The following is a 21,394-nucleotide window of genomic DNA, read 5'->3' on the forward strand; positions in this document are numbered from 1 at the left end:
AAGGGTCCCATGGTCAAACTAGTTTGGGAAACGTGTCTTATCATATCCTCCTCTTAGAGGTTTACAAGCAAATTAAAAGCACTGAAAAGTCTTCCAATTAAGAAACATGCTAACTTTCATTCATCTAGCAAATATGTTTATCCTGGAACAACCCTAGAACCGGCCTTCTGTAGGATCCACTGTGGGAAATGCCGATAGGCCCACAGTCTTAGAGCAGAATCCAAGGACTCTGATTTAGAAATCGTATCTTCCTAGTGGCAAACACACTTGTCAGAATGGCCTGTTAAGATTTGGACTTCAGGGACCCCCTTGGCTTAGCGAACTCTCCAAGGAGGCAGAGAACAAAACAACTCTCTACCTGTTCTCTAGCATGCTATTCCTGAACCCACTGCCCTCAGCCCTGGACACCTTCCTTGGTTTCTGGGTTATCACTTCTCTTAGGACTTGGCTCCATAATTTCAGGCTTTGATTGCTTTCTGTGTTCTTTGACCCAAGTCTGGTCACAATACCATTTGGCCTCCTGGTACCTGTTCTCATTCTTTGGTCCAAGGACATATCATGGGTCCCATGGCTCTACTCTACTATTCTGAAGCCAAGGGCCTCCCTTCTAAATTGTTTTCCATGAAATCTCTTGCTTCTGGGACAACATTTCATTCACCATCTTAAATCTAACCTTATATTTCCTTGTGAGAATGGGTTACCTCAAAGGAGAGGGTCATGGTCCATCCCCATTTTAATAGAGAGAATTTAATGGTGATCCAGTGACCCCAGAAAGGGGTAGGAGTAGACCCTAGTATATTATATCATATATTATCTCATCTTATTGTCCCCAAAAATTATGAAATAGTTGCAATTTTTTACTTCTGTTTTCCAAATCAGGAAATGAATCATTTGAGAGACTGTAACTTGCCCAAGCTTCAGTCACAAAGCTTTAGTGATTGAGCCAGGATTTGAACCCTGGCAGTCTGACTTCAAAGGGCATGCTGCTCTGAATCAAGAAGGCTCCCTTGATTTTCCATTCCATATCAGGGTCTACCAACTCATCTTCAAGAAGCCCTGCCTGGGAGCATGGCACTCTTGTCCAGTCATGATCCTGAGGCAGCCTAGGGTTCTCAGCTGCACCCCTCCCTCACCAGTCAGTTCAGCACACAATACCATGGGTTTGTTCTTCTCTCCCTGTTCCTCTGCCAGAGCAATCTAGCTCTACTACAGCTCAACTGCTAAACCACTCTGTGCAAATGTTCGCTCTCTGATAACAAAATGCTGTAAGCCAGGCTAATTGTATAAGTTTCCAGAAGGTTCCACATGCAGGGGCTCTAATAGTAGGATGGTGGAGACCATGGGTGAAACTGTGGGGTCAGATTTAGAATTTTGCCAGGACCAGGATTCACAACCCTCCCTGAACCTGAGCATCACCTAGGAAGCTTTTTCCCTGCCTAATTCAAAAGACCAATGCCCAGGCCTCATACTTGACCAAATGAATCAGAACTCCTGTGAGAGAGGCCCCAGCAGTGGCATTTTATTAAAGCTCTCTAGCTTATTCTTATGTGAGACTAGAGTTGAATATTCCTTTTCTAAACATAGGACTAGTTATATAAATAAAAACACATTTCCTAAATGTTGGCCTATGTACCTCCCATTGAGGCTATTTCCCGCTGAAAAACACGTGCTTTCTCAGAGTGAAGAGGTTTAAGAATCATGGACACAACTCTGATTATTATGTGCTCTTGGGCCAGAATCAACTTTACTAGGACTTTGTTTTCTCATTTATTAAAGAGGACTAATGTTAACATACCTTAAATGTAGGTAATGAAAAATGACTAATTCAGTGGTCATGGAGTACCGCTTATGCAAAGTTAAAATGCTGCTATGACAAGTAAGGGGATTTGGGTAATTTGTCTCTTAAGCATTGCCAAGAAATCTCCAATAATTATAAATAGGGATCTAGAATGGAATTCAATGAATCATACACCATAGACTCACTAATTACCTGTAAATGGCTGCTATTCTCTCCTTCCGCTAGTATATTTCCTCCGGATAGCAACTTGGGAATATGAATCAAAAGAATACAATATCTTGAAATTTCTTTGGCACATTCCCACAAAGCCAATGCTGTCTTGTTGGCCAACTGTTTTCCTTGAAACAGGTGTGCTTCAGCTTAAAGAAGGCAGAGACCTACTATGAAAGAAATAACTGAACAAAGTATTCTTCCACTTCACACAGCTTTCTTAAAATAGAAACTTCCCTTGTGCATAGTTCATTAATTTATTACCCTTGAGGAGAGAAAAAAAATCACAATGATGATGTAACTCTGAAATGATCAAGTTAACCAGTGGGGAAATGTGATTTAATTTCTGAAACCTTTACATTAACTCATGTGTGATTAGAAGAGAGGTTTACTCCCATGAAGTTAGAAAGAGCAAAAGAAAGAGACATATTTAGGTTACAAGGCACAACTTTCAGCGCCTGCTTGTCACATCTTGTCTCACAGGTGATGGAGTGCATGGGCAGTGAGTCATGGCGGAGGCAATAGGCGCCATGAATGTGAGAAGATCTACCCAAGGCATGTCAGTCCCACTAGCTGGGCTCTCTGCTTCCACATTCCCACATGGCTCAGCACCTAGGTCAGCCTTGTTTCCATAAGAACCATTTAACAATGGCTCTCTCTATCTACTATAAGCTGAATGCTGCACTAGGTCTTCTAGGAAGACAAAGACAAAGGCAGCATGCTCTCTGCCCTTTAGGCTTGTCAACTTAGGGTGCCCAGATATCCAGGTCTGCCAGCCTCAATCTTTTGGGCAGCCCTACTAAGGGGATCTGTGCCAGTTCTGTTGGGAGCTTTGTGGATTAGTCCCATCCTTAGGTTGCTCCTCACAAATAGGAAACTTGCTCAGGGTTGTTTTCCCAGTTGTGTAGTGATCTGGACTGAGAACTTCCTACTGGCATCGGATCTCTTTGTCACCAATGGCATAAATCCACTACAGGAGTTTTTAGTGATGCTATATGGTTCATCACATTGGGCTCAGAGTACAGATTATGACTTCATAACTTACTGTCCCCTAAAGGCAAGAATTGCCATCAAGGCCTAACATAGTGCCTGTATTCCAGCACTACTTGTTAAATTCAAGGGCACAGAACTTGCCTCTCATGTTATGTGCCAACCGCACATGTGCTTGGCTAAAATGTCTGGTGTTTGGCAATCTGTCCACAGCTCGAGATCCCTATAGAGATTAGGAGGTACAGGAGGCTTTCAACGTTTAGCTGGTGTGCGTTAAGAATCACCTAGGAGGTTTTATAGAGGCAGATCCCAAGCCCCACCTCTGTAGATTCTGATTCAAAAGTTCTGAATTCGGCCTTAGGAATCTGCCTCTTTCAACCACACTGCTGTGGCTCTGATTCTGATGCCAGTGACTGGAGGGCCCTGTGTTTAGACATTATACCTCTCCCCTCAGGCTTCTGGGAAGATTCCAACCAAGAGCCCTGGGGGATCAGTTTGGGCTGGTGCTCCTCTCCACTGACCCAGCAGCTCAGATCCAGCTGGAGGTTGGAGTAATATGAGAACCTTATCTTCTCTGCCTGTGCAACCTTCAGGCAGCCATTTCTCTCCTGGTGTCTCTAGTCTTGACTTCATCAAGGGCTGCTGAGAACGTGTCCCTTTATGCCACTGACTTTACACTTAGCATTCCAAGACCTCACTAGCCTATTAGGATAACCTAGCATTTCACTGATGGTTGCCAAGGTGGCTCCTGAGTTATACAACTGAGAATATCCTGTCTTATACTGTCACACTTCTAATGCTAGTGGCTTCATTCTTAAACAAACCCAGTTTGATGCTGAGAAGTTGGGGATGTGATGGGTACGCCCTTGGAGTCAGGGTCTCTGCCTCATCAAGTAAGGAGTGAGATCCTTGGGAACAGCATGAACCCCAGACAATCCTGTTATAGACAAACAAAAGAACTCTACTGAGATGTCTTTAGTAATGTTCTAAAACCTGAAATTAATTATTCCCAAAGACAAGAGATGAATGATGTGTATAGCACATGATCAGACTGAAAATGGCTAAAATGGAAAGAACAAATGGCCTGTGATCAAAAGCAGATCCCTGTGCTTACCTGGGATAATTCCCAGCAAATGTGCCCCTTAACTCCAATTTCAGGAAAGACAAACCCAGTCTTTCCTCTAATGTGTCATTCATTCTTTCACTCACTGACAAACACTTATCAGGTACCTGCTTTGTGAATAGAATAACACATCTAAAAATTACAAGACTAATTTCAATTAACCAGGAATTAAGAGCCTGCTTCCTTTTGACAACCAGTAATTTTTTTTTTTAATATTAAGTTTGCAGAAATAGGAGGCAAAGCACTCCAACCTCTGGGGAGGACTTTCAGATGGTGACTGGAGTCGGAGGCATTGGAGCAAGGAAGTTCTACCAAACATCACGGGAGCAGCAGAGCTTGTTGGCTGAGGGGGTCATGCTTTATCCATTCCAGCAGGCAACAGGGACCCAAGGACAACTTGAAAGCTCCATTCTAAGCTGTCTGTGATTTCATAATGTCCCTGTGAAGTGAGGACTTAGTACAAGTAATGCTGCTTAATACAAGTATAAGCAGATGCTTTAATGTACATTTGCAAAGAAGACTGATGTAGGTTTTAAATCATGATTATATAGAACCATGAAAGAGCATTTACTGACACCTATTGAATTGCGGACCCAACCTTTCTGCTAAAACAAAACAGCTCTATTTAGACCTGCACTCACTGAACTGGCAAAGATAAGAACCCTGTAGTCAGACTACCACTCTGCAGAAAAGGATACAACAGAGATTAGAGATTTTCTTTGGGTGAATTAATAATCAACAGCCCTTTGGGAACAATTTCCTCCAGTCTCCCCCCAAAAGACATGTTCCAGTTTGCCACTGGGCCTTCATCCATACTGCTCCTTCTACCTGAAACACCCTTTTCCAAAGCTTCACATGACTAAAAAGGAGGTCACTAGCCCCATCAGCAAAGAAAGACAACACACCTGTTTCCCAGGTCAACATCAAGCTTGCTCATTTCTTTGTTCATTCATTCAGTCCCTGAGTTATTCAGTCTGTGTTGGGTACTTAATCCCAGTCCCCGTGGGGTGCACGGAGGACACAGACATGAAATGAGACACCATGTTTACATTCAGAAAGCTTGTAGCTTAATGGAGGAGACAGACAGAAAATTGTAGAACTGTATGGTTAGTGGTCTAATTTAGGTTTGTATTTGACAGGAGTACTGGGGAAGTTAGGAATGGGACTCAGTGGAGTCCTGAAGAATGATACAGTACCTGGTTGAGGCAGATATTGTGGATTTGATGAATGGAATTGGCTCATGTGACCCATCTATTTTCACTTTGTTCTCCTTGTATAAATGACCCATATTGATCATATGGTCAATCAGGGTTGGGGGTGCTGTCTGGGCCATGAAAGAAGGAGAAATAGCCTCATAAAAAGTAAGGCATGTACCATGGCCTCGTGCCAATCATGCATCAGCACACTGGGGCAGCCACTCTGATGTTAATAAAATCTCTCTTCAAGATGGCAGACTAGACATGACAGTCTGCCTATTCTTCATTCAAAAATTCCAACTAAGTGGCGGAAAATGTGTATGAAAAAGAATAAATCAAGAACTGGGATGGAAATCAAGAAAAGTTACCATCAGTAGACAGAAACTTTAAGAAATTTATAGAAAATAGCCAACAGATATGTTTGGATTGAGCCAACAAAAACCACAATGTAAAAGAGATTTCAGAGAGAGCTAATGAAGAGATGAGAGCTGTTCTTCTCAACAGAACCCTGAAGAATTCAGGTCTGGAGCCACAGGGAGAAGGAACAGTCAAGGCAATTAATAAAAAGACTATGAAGAATGTTGTTTTCCATCTCTTTCTACTCCCCTTTAAGGTTTGTACAGAAAGGCAGTACATAAAAGTAGTTCATCCCTAAAAATAAAGCCTTCCTGGTCCTGGCAGTCAGGACAGTCACAAGCTTGCCTGTCTGCTTCCCACTGTCACATGTGCCTCCTGTGAGCCGAACTGCCAGCCTTTCCATTCAGGAAGAGAAGTGTGGTGGAAAACCATTCCTATGTAACTGCCAAAGAAATCCCTCCAGTCACCTCTACTAGTCAGCACAGTCGTTCATTCATAAATATGATTGGGCCAGTCAACCCAGCCCTTCATTTATAAATACGATTGGGCCAGTCAAAAGTTACTGGTTATTGAAGGAAAACATAGAACATATGAAAGAAGGATCCAGAAGAGCAACAGAACATCTGATACTAAAGGAAATGGAGTTGGAACAAAGGACAAAGAAGGTAACTTTTTTTTTAAAGTAATACTTTTAGGGATATTTGAGAGAAAAGTCTACATTCATAAATATAAAAAATGATTTTACAAAGATGCTCAGTGGAAAGTCTGAATAATTGAAATGAAATGACTCAAAAATAAATTTGAGATCCAGAAGACAAAATTGAGAAAATCCTCTGAATGCACATAAAAGGGAAGAAAGAAAATATGGGAAAAAAGTTAAGACCATAGAGGAGAGATCCAAGAGACCTAACATCTCCTAGAGCTAAGGGACCTAGTATCGTTTCCATAGTAAGAGCTACTAGAGGAGAAAACAAAGAAAATAGAGATGAACACTTCAAATAAATCATAGAAGAATATTTTTCTGGGCTGAATAAACCTTGAATCTTTGGATTTAAAAAACTTGAAGAGGAATAATAATTTAAAAAATATCTGGACGCTTCCTGGTAAAATTTATTACCTCCAAGTACAACAAGAAAATCCTAAAAGTTCATGGGAGAGGGATGGGGGATGGAGCTACCTATAAAGGAATCAAAATCAAAATGACAGCAGACTCTGCATCTGCTTTCCATGTTGCTAGAAGACAGTGAAACAAAGTCCATAAAATTGTGATGGAAAGTAATTTGGAGTCTATTTTTCAATTATGAGGGCAAAATGAAGATCTACAAAGACATAGCCCTTCTTCTATTATTTTGAAAAAAATTAAAAATATGCTCTAGCAAAATTGAAAATGAGTCTAAGAAAGGGATAGATGTGGAGACAATGAAAATAATCCAGTTGTGATGGAAAGAAATTCTAGTAGAAGAGCTTAAATCTAGTCCACATTAAATGGTAGCACAGAGGGCTTAGTGGAGAGCATCTTCAATAAGAAAGAGGTTACCATGACTAATAATTAAGCACCAACAATTAAACTATGACATGCCACATATGTACTGAAGTTTTTAGTTTCTCCAGGTCAATCAGAGAAGACAAAGATAATTAGAAACTTTAGAAAAATAAATATACATAAAGGGCAATTATGGCCCAAATATAGCAAACTAAAATATAGTATGTGTTTAAACAATTTGTGGAATGTAAAAAACACTGGTATTAGAAGCAAACAAAGTTAAGCCTCTCTGGTCAAAGGGGAAGGTCACTAGATGCAGTGGTTTACGACTTCATGAACTATATTCCTTACAGATTGCCCTTTTTTATATAATTTTCACCAAGAGAACAATCCTAAAGGTGGGATTAGGTTTTGAATTCTGTTTTAAAACCCCTTCTCCCAACCAAGGGTATTTTTGTTTGATTATCTGCAGTCTTTTCTGTCTTCCTGAGACAGTTAACTAAGCTTTATTAACTAAAAACATAAGCCTGTACTCATTATGAAACAATGTTTTTTTAAGTTAATCCTCAATCTCTTAAAGTTTGATCTTTAATTTTTAATAAATTAAAATTAGTTAGAAACAGTAACTCTTACTTCAAACAGCTGTGTGAAGTTCAAATCCTCAATTTCATTTCAGAGTTCTTTTTCTTCTGTTGAAATAAAGTAAAATTAAACGTAATGCTTTTTAATTTTAAAATATTAGTAGTTGTTACTTTGGACAGTAAAACATTAAGAATGATGTTTCTTTTCTTTTTCATATTCTTCTGTGTTTTCCAAATGTCCAACCATAAACATATATTGATTCTATACTTAAGTTATTTAAAATGAATATGAATAGAAGACTAACATAAGACTATCTGGGTATATTACTAGGACTAGAAAGTCTCCCAGGTTGAATGGCTGGTTAGTTGAGTGATTATATAAAAATTGCACTGGGTTAAGTAAGTGATTTGGAACACATGCTTCAGCCTACCGTCTCCTTTCCTTTAACATCAAGAACACATTCCCAGTGTTGTAGGTCTAAAACATCTGTCATGAAACAGATGTTTATTTTTTTGTGTACATTTTGCCCATGTGTTTAAACCTAAGAAACTTCCAATTAATTTAGGACTTTTAACAGATATTTTATTAGTTGAATAGCTTATGCAAGAGAAGAGGAAGGACAGGTTTATTTTAAATTCCCTAAAAATGTCCCTGTTTAAAAACAGAAGAACAGTGGTTGGCAGGGGCTGATGGGGAGGGGTGAATAGGGAGTGAGTTTAATGGGGTTGGAGTTTCAGCTTGGGAAGATGAAAAAGCTCTGGAGATGTACAATAGTAATGGTTGCACAACAATGCGAATGTACTTAGTGAACTGAAACGTACACATAAAGATGGCTAAAATGGTAAATTTTACATGCATATTTTACCACAACAAAAAAACTCCCTGTTAATTTTAAATCCAGACATGATATAACATGATTTCAGTGAAAACTTTCCTTTTTTACAGTATTTCAAAATCAGTGTCTTTTAGTTAACCTGTAGCATAACTAAGTTTTGTGCTGTTTGTGACTCTAACAAAATACGCCTCCTGATGGGGATGCTGATGGAACAGTTAATAAACTCTTGGTTCATTAACAGTATAGTCCTTGGCTATAATCCGTAGGCTGTTTTGACAGTCTGAGGAGAAAGAGAGTTCTATTTCTAAATAGTACAGATCGACCTTTAAAAATTGGAAGTTGATCAACATTTTTCAAGGTGGGCACAAACAGATCTAATGACAATTTCTTTTACAAAGTGGAATTTGAACCAAAGATTGCATCTTTAATGGTTAAATAGCTTCTATTTTGTGAAATATATTCTGAATGTACCAAAATATATATATACCCTGAGAGAGAGAATGGTTTGCTTTAACTACCCCTGGCAGTTGGGCTTGTACCAAGGTTTGTACCACGTTGTCCCATTCAACCTGGGAGACTTTCTAGTCCTAGTAATATACTCAGATAGTCTTATGTTAGTCTTCTATTAATATTCATTTTAAATAACTTAAGTATAGAGATCTTGTACCAAGAGCTCAGAGCTCACCAAGGGTTCCCTGACCATTCCCTCCTGAATAGCTGGGAGGTGACAAGAAGCACAACATGGGCAATGGCCCTGGGGCAAAGGCCTCTCGACACAAAAACCAATTTACAAACCTTCACAATTGCCAGCAGCAATAGCAAGTGATGTTTTGTAAGTGGAAAACACACCTTTCATTCACCATCAGAGACTGAAATAAATGACTCAACTGGTTTAAAATCTTTATGTGATCAAATAGTTAAAAAATATATCACTGATTCAATTTCTTCTGGTGTTGGACCTTAGGGACAGTACTAATCTGTGTGCTACTAGAGTGAAATTATCATCAGTATCAATGCATTACTCTTCACTAGAATGATTAACAGATGGTGTTTTTGTTGGCTACCCAGGGATTTGTTTTCTATTATTCTTTGTATTGTACATATATGTTATATATACTTTTTTGCATGTATAATTTATAATATTTTTTTCTTAAAGATGGCACGCTCTGGTTAATAACATTCTGATAGTTGCCAGACACATATATTGATGATCAGTATTCAAAGATTTCAGGTGTAATGTAATGCAATGCACTCATAACTTACAACTAAAATTTCACTGAACACAATCTAATTTTTCATTGGTGACATGATTCAAAAATTTTTCAGAATAATGGTGCAGTGTCTCAGGGGTTTCAGTATATATATATATAATATGTTTTATATATATATACATATAATATATATTTATATAAATTTTCATTGTATACTCATTATAGTATAGTTTTATAGAAAATGTTTTAAAGGCTTGACTTGTTCATTTGGTTTGGAACTTATATGAGTATGACTTTGATGAGTAATAGGTTATATGTTTAAAACTATGAAGTTACACAGCTTTGCCTACGGATATAACCCAGCTAAAGTTAAAATGGCTACTCACACCTACGGAGGGCAAAAGATAATTCACATTTCTTAAAATTTAAGAAGTTAAAACTTTTCTATGAGAAAAATGGACAAAAATACTTAGCACATATTCAGGGATTTAAATGAGCTGTGTAAAGAAACAGAGTCACTAAAATATTCTCACCCCACTTAACATGTACATCACTTCCCTGCTCCCAGCTTTCCCCAGCTTCGTAGTGTCTATCAGATCAAATCCAGCTTAAGTGGATAAATCCTAGATCCTCCATGGACCCACCATATAGATTATATATTTTTTCCTTTTCCCAACCATGTTCTTGACTCCAGGTGGGGAGGTGTCCTATTTCTGTCACTAGGATGTTCTCATCATGCTTCTCAATGAAGGATTATCCTTTCACTTTTGCTCCTCATGCCAGACGCTCTCTATCCTTTAGGCCCAACTCAAAGCTCACTTCCTCTCCAAAGTCATCTCAATGCCATATATCCTCTGGGGTTAATCTGTTCACTAACCACCTAACAGAGATGTAAAGAGGAGGCACTGTATGTCCTGCATGATGCTGGGCACTGTGGGAAGTTGTAGCCAGTGTGGAAGACGTAGCTCTGGCCCTCAAATGCAGATGCCATCCAGCCTTCCTAACTAGACTGTTACCTTTTCAAAGACTGGCTGGTCCTATATTACTCATGCAGTATCCTACTTAGCTGAAATATCTTGGATGAGATGGGATATATCCTCGTTATTGAAAAGTCTGGGTGATTGCACCACATCTGCCCTGTGTCTATGGTAAGCAAATGAGGAACAGCTGGAGAAACCTTAGCAGTCCTTGGACATGAAAGGAATATTTTCATAGGCACTTAACTCTAGGGCTCACTGCACAGAGTTAACAAATGCTGAATGAATAAATGAATGAGAGTCTTCTTAAGGGAAGAGGAGTAGACTATTAGGATGGGGTGAAGTTTAAGTAAGTGAGAAGAGAGTTGGGGCATTGATTTCTCTACAGCAGAAGGGAAAGGGATGTCTCTTTGAGTAAGGACACAAGGACCACATTTCTGAGGATTTCAAATGCTAGATTTGACCAACACATGGAGCCACAGACCAATGGGACAGCTGCCATTTTGGCAAATTTGTTAAGAGGCATAAGATTTTGTTGAATTAGCTAAATTTTACCTGGCTAAGGAGAATACCCTAGCTTTACTACAAACCAGTAGAGCAGAAAACATTGCCCTAGAAGCATATGAAATGGGCCAAAATAGTGTCAAAGATACAGCAGTTTCTAACAATAGAAAAGTAGGCAGCAATTTAGACAAAGTAGGTATGGGAGACGGAGACAAAGTGGACAAGGAGGACTGAGCATGTCCTATCATGGTCTAGGACAGATGATATGAGTACTGCCATCCACACTGCACTCTCCTGCAGGGAGGGTCCCAGTCAGTGGGGGCCAATGAGCGAGATCTTGCTAAGGCATGCAGTCTGGCCTCAGTGTAGCCCAAATCTTTTCCTAGAACCAGCAACAGCATTAACCTGTAGGACATTGTTCCAAATTTCCAAAAGCTCATTTGTAATTTGGTTGGTAACAGAAATATATTTTCCTCCAGAAATTAGGTTAGGTTAGGCCAAATCACAAAAGTCTATTTAATAATCCATATGTACCTGAAGTTTAGCCCTCTACACAGGCATTTCACTCATTTCTAATTACCCAAATGTTCCAGTTACTCTGACTGCCTAAGAAATTACCCCCCCACACCCCAAATCTTATGGGCTTAAAACAGTAACAACTTTTATTTTGTCCATGAAACTGCAACTTGGGGCAGAGCTCAGCAGGGATAGTGCATCTGTGATTCCCTGGCATCAGGAGGGGGAAGGAAGACCTGATGACCGGGCCTGGAGTCATCTGACAGCTTGCTCACTCACATGCCTGCCAGTTGATGCTGGATGTCGGCTGAGACTTTAGCAAGAGATGTTGGCTGAAATACCTACTCTTGGCCTCTCTATGTGGTCTGGGTTTCCTACAATATGGTGACTGGATTCTAAGGGAAAATGTCAAGAAGAAGAAGAATAGCAAGAGAGAAAAAAATTGTATTCTTTTTATGATCTATCCTTGGAAGTCACCTAGCATTATTTCCACTGTACTCTATCAGTTGGACCAATCATAAGCCCATTTAGGTTCAAAGGGAGGGGCAACAGACTTCACCTCCTGATGGAGAGGAGCAAGATTCTAGAAGAACATATGGTAATGCAGTGGCTCACGCCTGTAATCTCAGCCCTTTGGGAAGCCAAGGTGGGAGGATCTCTTGAGGACAGGAGTTCAAGACCAGCCTGGGCAACATAGTGAGACCCCATGTCTATAAAAATAAAAACAAAAAATTAGCTGGGCATGGTGGCATACGCCTATAGTCCTGGCTACTCAAGCAGCTGAGGTGGGATGATTGCTTGAGCCCAGGTTTGAGGTTACAGTGAGCTATGATTACACCACTGCACTTCAGCCTGGGCAACAGAGTGAGAACCAATCTCTAAAAAAAAATTTTTTTAATGTGGTAATGGATTCAATTGTAAGGCTATTTTTGAATACAATCTGCCACAACATATAACATTAATTCTGGGGAAAATACAATATATAATAGTAAGTCCTCACAACATCATTGACAACAAAACCAATTATTTTTTCTCATTAACATTACAACAAAATGATGTTGAATGAAATGACGGTATTTGAGGCTCTGCTGTATATTCCAAGTTGAAAGGCAATATAGTATAGTGAATAAAGAGCCAGGACTCTGAAGCCAAATGCCTAGAGCTCTATTGTATACTTGTGTGACACTCAGCAATTTGTTTAAGCTCTCTGTGCCTCAATTTCCTCATTTATAAAACTGGAATGTTGTTAAAAAATAGTTACTTTGAAAAGAACTTTGAAGACTATCCAGCTTCCTAAGTGTTAGCTATTATTATAATACTCTTCCAATTCTGACGGATTCTTCCTGCCTCCTCGAGGGATGGTGGTGGCAGCACTACCAGAAGTAGAAGATTAATAACAGCAGTTCACATTATTGAGTACCTAATACCTGTCAGTTTCTATGCCAAGTAAATTGACTCAAAAATCCAAGAGGGATGCCCTAATATTATTCACATAAGAAAACTCTGATTTAGGTAACTTGCTCAGAGTATCACTAGCAAGTGGTAGAAACAGGCCCCTGATCAGTTTAACTAGATAGAAGGAGCCTGAGTCCCTGGAGGACTGTGTGGAGCAGAGCCCTTCTCCCAATCCTGATTTCTGGGTGAGTGAAAAATGAACAGTGTTGGATTATGCCATTAAGATTGGGGGCTATTTATTACAGCAGTGACCCTGTCCTGACTGGGTTAGTACAGGGAAGACGGGAGAGGTATTTTTGGAAATATCACTAATTTAAAGACTCTTTTCATAAAATACAATGGTTTTCATTATTTGTATGAAACAGGGTATTTGCATAAAAGAAAATACTCTCTAGGTCGGTCCCTACCAGTCTCATTTGTCTTCTGAACTAGAGGACAAATAGCCTCTGGCCAACTGGGAATAGGACTGAGCATACCGACCTGGAATCCCTGACACTGATGGGAACAGATTGCTCACAAATGAGGCCGGCTGTTCACCAGCTGCAGAATGTCTCTTCTGGGGTTTCACTCTGGTGTAAAACCTAATGGTTCCCAGGTTGTTTGTCTGTTTTGTTTTGATGTTCTGTTTTGTACTGTTTCCTTTTAGAATTCTCTTTTGGACTCCAGTGGCCAGTGTGGCTGTGGGAAAGAGAACCCCAGTTAATAGTACATATAGGTCTCTGGGCAAGTTCTCTACATAGTTAGACTGCATGTTCCATGATGGAAGGGACCTGCCCTGTCTTGTACCTTATAGCAACCCTGGGGTCTGGCTCAATGCCTGACACATAGTATGTGCTCAAAATTTGCTGACTGCATGAAAGACTGAATGTTTGAATAAAAGCTCAAGCAAACAAAAGCCAGGGTCCATAAAGGCCCTTGGGTTCTCTATGCCAGCAGCATATCTCACTTGAGGATCCCATCAGGGGAGGACCTCACACGCCTACTATAATACTGTGAATGCAGTAGTCAGTTAATAAATGTTCGCCAGTTGAGTGACTGTGCTGCACATGATCCATGATAAGATGTGGGAAGGTACAGGATGGGGAAACTTGTGAGATGCTATTTTTGATCTCCAACGATATTGTAAATATGGTTGTCACAAACCTGATCATGGTTTGAGTTATATGAATCATATCAAAGTCTGTGGGAGTCAGCAGAGCAGATAGCCAAAGAACACAACAGTTTTCTTGACATTTACCTCTAATAGATAGGGCTTAAATTCATTAAAGCAAACAAAATCCAAAATCATCTTTTAAAAAAATTCATCCTTGCATAAAAGCAATGTGCAGCCTTTGGTCTTCCTGCAGTCACTGGGAGAGATTCAGAAAATGTGAACAATCCTCCCATGAAGACAGGCAACAGCTGGAATGTCTTTCAGGCTAGAGATTTATTTCCTACAAATCAAATATAAAACTGCATTGTGACCTGAGAATATTCTGGTTTACATTAATGTAAACTAAATTTTAAAGGGATGCCGTGTCTTTATTTAAAGGCACTTATGAAAATACATGCAAAAAACCCCCTAAAGTTCACTACTGAGATAAAAAGGGCAGACTGTTCTTAGTTTGGCTCCAGTGAATTTCAATATTTATCATATAATTTTTATATCAAAATCTTAGTGAACATTAACTTTTATGGTATCACTTCTGAAAACAATAAAAAATACTACATTTTGGAATGCTATTTCTAGTTAGATTTCCATCATGAAGCACCAGCACATTTCATAAAATGTGGATTTTATGAAAAATAATGGCACATTCCTTTTTGAAAAGTTTCAAACACCTGGCTTGAGGAGCAAACAGTACAGCCTGGAGTCAGAGATTTTAAACTTTTTCCAAGTTTCTTTATCAAGTTGCTAGAGACTCAAAGCTCCCAAGGCAAGTGTTCTTTTCTAATCCAAAGAATAAGAAACGTTTGAGAACATCTCTTTCGTAATTCCTTTGAGAACACACGAAGACAAATTGCTAAGCTTCCATTTCAAATGCGAGGGATTTGGACTGAATTTAAACAACAGCTTGTGCAAAATGTCATAGCTCCCATTCTCTTACGCGGAGACAGTGGGTGCTGATGTCATAGAAAGGATGACTTTGGACATTCTGAATATAGGGCTGTGACGGCAGCTGACCAACTGCAAAGTTACGCTGTTGGTTTGGAGAGGAATATCAGGCACTATTTTCTGCACATTTAAAGAAACATGTAGAATGAGACAATTACTTACATAAGTCACACTAAACAATACTATTAATACCCCCTGTATTGGTCTTAAATATCCAATAAGCCACATAAGGTTCTGCATTCAGATACTTGGGAAGTGTCTCCACTTCCAGCTTAATTTCAAACATGCCTCATCCTAGAGACCTCTGTCAGATAAACCTTTAGGGCTCTCTCTTGAGTATCCGGAATTAACATGACAATTGATCAATTTACACGTGTATGTGCTTTACATTAAGCTGGAAAGCCACATGCATTCTTTAATGCTTGCTTCAAATGCTATGAGCACATGAACTACCTTCTGTGGCCCATGGTTTTAACTCGCATAACTTGTACTAACACTATGAGTTTTCCTCTTAACCCCTGTCTAACCAGGTAAGGGTTTCCCAATCCAGGGGACATAAGACTGTTGTTAATGGATCTCAAGGAGGAAAATAAAAGAAAGTTACAATTTGGTAGCTATATGAACATATTATTCCTTTTCATGCAGAATTTAGAGAACATTGCAAAATTCACACACTCGAAGAATAAAATCCGATGCGGTGGAACCGAATGTGGAAATGGGATGATGGGTTTTGTCCAGTGCAGTTCTATCACCTTTTGGCATCACTAACGTACGTATCAATTGACTCAGGGGTGGATAAAATTCAAGAGGGCCTGGGGAACTTGGTTGGGAAAAATATTGTATCTTTAGTTTCACTAACCTCAAACTGAAATTTAGTATTTCCTTCAATTAAAATGTAGGCCACAAGCCACAGCACCTGTGATATTGCTGCCAAGAGAAATCACAGACATTTTCACCTCATTTTACAGTTGTTGTAGATATCCTGAAATATCTTTTATGCTCACCATTACTTCAAAATTATGGTAGTTATGGTAGTTATTATAACTGCTGTTAGTTTGTATTATTTAATAATGTGTTACTAACAAAGCATGTATCACAATTTTGTAAAATTTAGTTAATGTTTTTCAATGAATGAAAGTGGTTTGATTTGTAACCCTGCATACTTTATTTTATGCATGTAAAAACATAATTCTGAGAAAAGTACATAGGCTTCACCAGGCTGCCAAAGAGGTCCACAGCACCAAACGGGTTAAGAATGCCCGAAAGTATACACAAAATATTTAATAATGCAACAGCCAGGTTTCTAGAGTAACTCGTTCCTTGCCAGCATCTTTTGAAGCTGCAACAAACATGACCTTGAAATCAACATAGTCTCAATGCTGTAAAATGATTCTGATGACAGTCTTTTTTTCTCTTATTTTCCCATAGGAAAAGACCTGTAGATTCTAGAGCATCTCTGCTTTCACAGCATAGGTTGTTTTCTTTTAGTGATAAACTTCATTATTGAGATTTTGCCATCAACACTGAATTATTCTCTTATATTTCATACCGCTGAAATGCAGTCTATTTTGAAAGAGCATTGAATACAGTTATTATAAGACTTTAATTTAAAATGTCATAGAGACAGCACCAGGAAAATCTCTGCTACCTGGAGAAACTATAATGATAATTCCACATTTTGAGTAAAAGAAGTAAATGTCAAAGTGTACCTCATCAAAGATAGTGCTGTTAAATGACAGTGCTACTGGTCTTATCCGTGCTCAACTGAAATGTTACATATAAATTATCATTTTTCTAGGGGTGTTAAGAATATGGCCTCTGGGTTATTATAATTTTGAGATCAATTAAATGATGAGATTATGTCTCAGTAGATGTGGCTGGAATGAAAGCACATTAGACTTTTGGAAAATCCTCCATGGAGACCATGACCAAAAACAGACATGTCAAATGCCAGCAAGTTAAATGAATATTCACTCATTGAAAGCTACTGAGAAATTATTGATATACCCACAGTTATTCACTTATTACTGTAGCTAAATACTGTTCAAAATTTTTCACCTCCAAGAGTAAAATAAATGCTATTAGAATTCTGAAACTAATAAAGAACATAAAAATTAAAACAATATATTCTTGCACTAAATTATGATATAATTCACACACTGTGAATATATGGTATTTATATATAACAGTTAAACCAGTTTCTTCTACTAATTAAAATACTAGCTGTATTACATGTAGTGCTCTAAAATTTGCCCCTTTTTCTGTTAAACTTGTAAGATTTAGACACCTGGTTATAAATCTAGACTTTGGCTAACTTCAGTACTACAGGTATTCTTTAAATTACAAGCTCCAAAACAATTCAACCTGTATGTCATGAAAGAAAATCTGAAATTACTAAACTTGGGAAGGAAACGAACTACAATACAAAGAAAACAATTTGTAGTAAATAGTATTATAGGAATAAAGAGATAAAAATTCTTATTAATCACAGTTATCAAATTATTCATTTAAGATCCAGAGCAAATTGTGAGTGACTACTTCTATTTGTGTTTGAGTTAAAGTAGAACTTGTGTCAATGATACTTTTCATTTTAGGGCTATTGTTTTTTTCTTTAGGTAATTATGACGATTTTTAAAAATAACAACAGCTTACATGACTCCTTAGTAAAGACCATCTCATGCCATTCTCTTCAAAGCTGAATTTTCAGGGGAGGATACTGGAAATATGCACTTTGCTCTAACAACCAAAAAGCAATTGCATGCACACACGTAAAAGGTTCCACCCCAACTTCCTTGGCATATTCCCGATTATTTCTCTCTAAACAGGAAACTGTTGACAATTTTTCCTGGTACTTTCAGAATACCAAAGGTTTTACTTACAAGCAAAATCCCAACTTTTGTTTCAGTTATAATGTTACTTCCCGTGGTTCCTATTGTTGCTAAATATGAATGCTGCAAACAAGATAGAAACCAAATTCCAAACTATTTTAGGCTGATTCAGAATTGAGTAGCAATTGTAAAAAGAAAAGTTAGAAACACATTGCAAGGCTATGCTGGAGTTTTTAAACCCAAAACAATACTGAAGGGAGGATTCCTGGAATTCAAGAGAGAATATTTGGCTCAAGCTGCAAAATCCGTATGTCTAAATAATGTTATGTTAGCAAGTGTTGAGCAAGCAAGATGATTATATTTTAACCTACTTCACAGAACATTAATCCAAATTTAACCAAATTCCAGAGAACCTGCCTGAAATTCACAACTAGAAGCTGCTTCACATTTTCCCCTTGGTACAACAATAATTGCTCATGAATACAAACTTGTAGGAGGTAAGAGAGAGGGGAAAACCACAATGAGCTATAAAAACATCTAACTATTGTATATAAAGCAAACTAATTACCTCACTCAGAAGAAGTGCAAGATTTAACAGTCCATGCTCTGCAGCCCCTGGAAACAGCAGTAGCAGCAGCAGCAAGGTCCAGCATCCACCAGATTCTCACAAGCCTTTGACTGTGTGGACTCAGCCACAGACTCTGCCTCTAGCTGACGTCAAAGTCCCTGTCACATGGCCAGATGAAAGCCAAGAGATCATTGGTTGTCGTAGCAACCACAGACCGGCTCTGAAATTATTTCAATAGGTCATCTGTCACTGTGGTGTGTGTGTGTGTGAGAGAGAGTATGTGTGTACGCACACACCATAGAACCATCACGGACAGCTCCTTGACAACCTCAACCCCCGAAGTTGTGACTCCAGCATGCCTACAACTTTCCTCTTTAAGGCTTTGGTGTCTTTTCTCTACAGTTACTTGCAGGAAAATATATGCCACCCTGAAGTTCTCATTTGTTTCACTACCACCAGCATAAAGCATGTCTCTCTCTCTCTCTTTCTCTATAACAAAAGGAAAGAAACTGAAAAATTCTGGAGTAGTTTTCTTAGCCAATTAAACTTATTTGCAAGCAAATATATAAAAACAGAAGCTCAGGGGGAGGGGTTGGAAGAAAATGTATTTTAAAAACTATATCAGAATCTACATGGATATACTGAGACCATGCTTGTGATGGAAAGAAAAATAAAAAACAGTGGCTTGGGTTCATAACAGTGGCTTATGGCTCAGAGACAGGTAAGGCAGTCTAATGATCCTGATACCAAGTAGGATGTAGACATCAGATAACATAAATTCAGGATTCCTGTACTGTAAAATGTCTAGGTAAAAATGATGACCGAAGGAGTTTCAAAACAGTGTTACTTTAAAATAACCATGTGAGTAAGCTGAATACTGTGCTTTGGGGCCGTACGGGTGCCAAATGCTCCCCTCTTGAGTCCTCTCATCCACACCCCTTTGCTGAGACTCAACATTGAGTAAACAGGGCCAGTGTTTCACAAACACAAAGTGTAATGAAAGCCCAGAGCCATAGAATAAAAGGGTTATCTCACATGTTTTCTAACATCAGCTTTATTTCCTTTAGGACCACCCTAGCTTACTTTTAACTCTGCACACGTGCCTATTTCCCAGTTAATTCTCTTTCTTAATTAATGGGAAGCCGATTAAACAAAATCAATGAAACTCACAAGAAGGTACTCTAAAAAAGACATTCAGAAAATGTATGCCCAAACAAAGGACAAGGAGTTAAAAGGCAGGGGAGAAGAGACTGCCCTCAAAACCCTAAGGACCTTTATATGCTAGGCTTATAATGACTTCTATTCTGTTTCTTAAAATAAATAAATAAATAAAAAAGAGTAGCTCTGGGGTGCTACAAAATATAAATGGAACCTAAGTCAGCCAGGCAGATTACATTTGTGTCACTGTAAAAGAATGAAATTTCTTTAGTAGAATCAGAAATTGCTTCTTTAATAATAAGACTAATGTTCAAATCACTTGGTCATAGAATCGTCCTATTCCATCCTCCTTTTCATCTTCCTTTATTTCTGTCCCAGCCCCAATTGGGAGAAAAGATAGATTTTTACTTAAAAAGTTATTTTCCTGATGCGATTAGCTGTGGCACTGCAAAACTGAAATCAAACTATAAAGAACTTTCCTCCTTTAATTTCAGATTAATGACAGCTGGGAATTTACCTGTTTGAACAAGGATAATGGAATCCAATATCTACCTAAAGCCTCACTAGGGGCAGATTTCACCAACAGCCACAGTTCATAAACTAACAATTTGTTCCAATTATTGTTCTGCTTTTATGTTCAGAAATGCACATCATACAAATGAGGGAACCGGAAGAGGCAGAGAAACATACCCTTCTAGCTTTCCCTGGACCCATGTTCTCTGAGCTGCTTAATTTACCATCTCTCTGGCTCTAATCCATAGCTGCCTAATTAACTCTTCCTCCTCTTTATGCAGCTTTAGCATTTAAGAGAGAAAAACTGCAGTGCCACGTTCTGCTAATAGGTGATGTCTTCTGAAATAAGAAGTTCTCAGTTCTAAAAAAAAAAAAAAAGGCCTAAAATTCAGGACTTTAAATGGATTAATTTGAAAATTAGCAAAAAACCAACACTTTTATTTTGACTGGTTTAGCATTTTTAAGACTAAGTATACTTTATACTGCCTTGGGCAGTATTAAAATATTCAGTGAACTATTAAAATATTCAGTGAACTGGCTGGGCATGGTGGCTCACGCCTGTAATACCAGCACTTTGGGAGGCTGAGGCCAGTGGATCACGAGGTCAGGAGATCAAGACCATCCTGGCTAACACGGTGAAACCCCATCTCTATTAAAAATACAAAAAATTAGCCAGGCATGGTGGCACATGCCTGTAGTCCCAGCTACTCAGGAGGCTGAGGCAGGAGGATCACTTGAACCTGGGAGGTGGAGGTTGCAGTGAGCCAAGATCATGCCACTGCACTCCAGCCTGGGTGACAGAGTGAGACTCCGTCTCAAAAAAAAAAAAAAAAAAAAAAATGCAGTGAACTGACCTTCAAAATGAAAAGTGGGTGCATGTAGCCCTTTTTTTCTACAACATGCTTCAACCAGAAACTGAAGAGAGAGATTAAGTAATCTGCCTACCTACTCATTTTCCTTTGCAAACTACCTAGGTTTAGAATTTCCTCTTAGAG

The 21,394-nt window shown here is 38.7% G+C and overlaps 1 protein-coding gene across 35 annotated transcripts in view; it reads right to left on the reverse strand.

The window, feature by feature from the left end:
* Positions 1 to 21,394, reverse strand: part of NCALD (neurocalcin delta) — a 438,037-nt gene that overhangs the window by 84,548 nt on the left and 332,095 nt on the right. For 7 of the 35 annotated variants that reach the window (XM_055348179.2, XM_063709432.1, XM_063709427.1 and 4 more), the window contains one exon: positions 7,791 to 7,846. The exons of 26 other annotated variants lie outside the window; for them this stretch is intronic. The gene's annotated coding sequence lies outside the window, so the exon portion shown is untranslated. Of the gene's footprint in view, positions 1 to 7,790; positions 7,847 to 18,728; positions 18,992 to 21,394 lie in introns of those variants that run through there. 2 more of the 35 variants (XM_055348164.2, XM_004047393.5) reach the window with 2 other exon arrangements.

Source organism: Gorilla gorilla, chromosome 7 (genome assembly GCF_029281585.2).
Source record: "Gorilla gorilla gorilla isolate KB3781 chromosome 7, NHGRI_mGorGor1-v2.1_pri, whole genome shotgun sequence".
Classification (NCBI taxonomy): domain Eukaryota; kingdom Metazoa; phylum Chordata; class Mammalia; order Primates; family Hominidae; genus Gorilla; species Gorilla gorilla.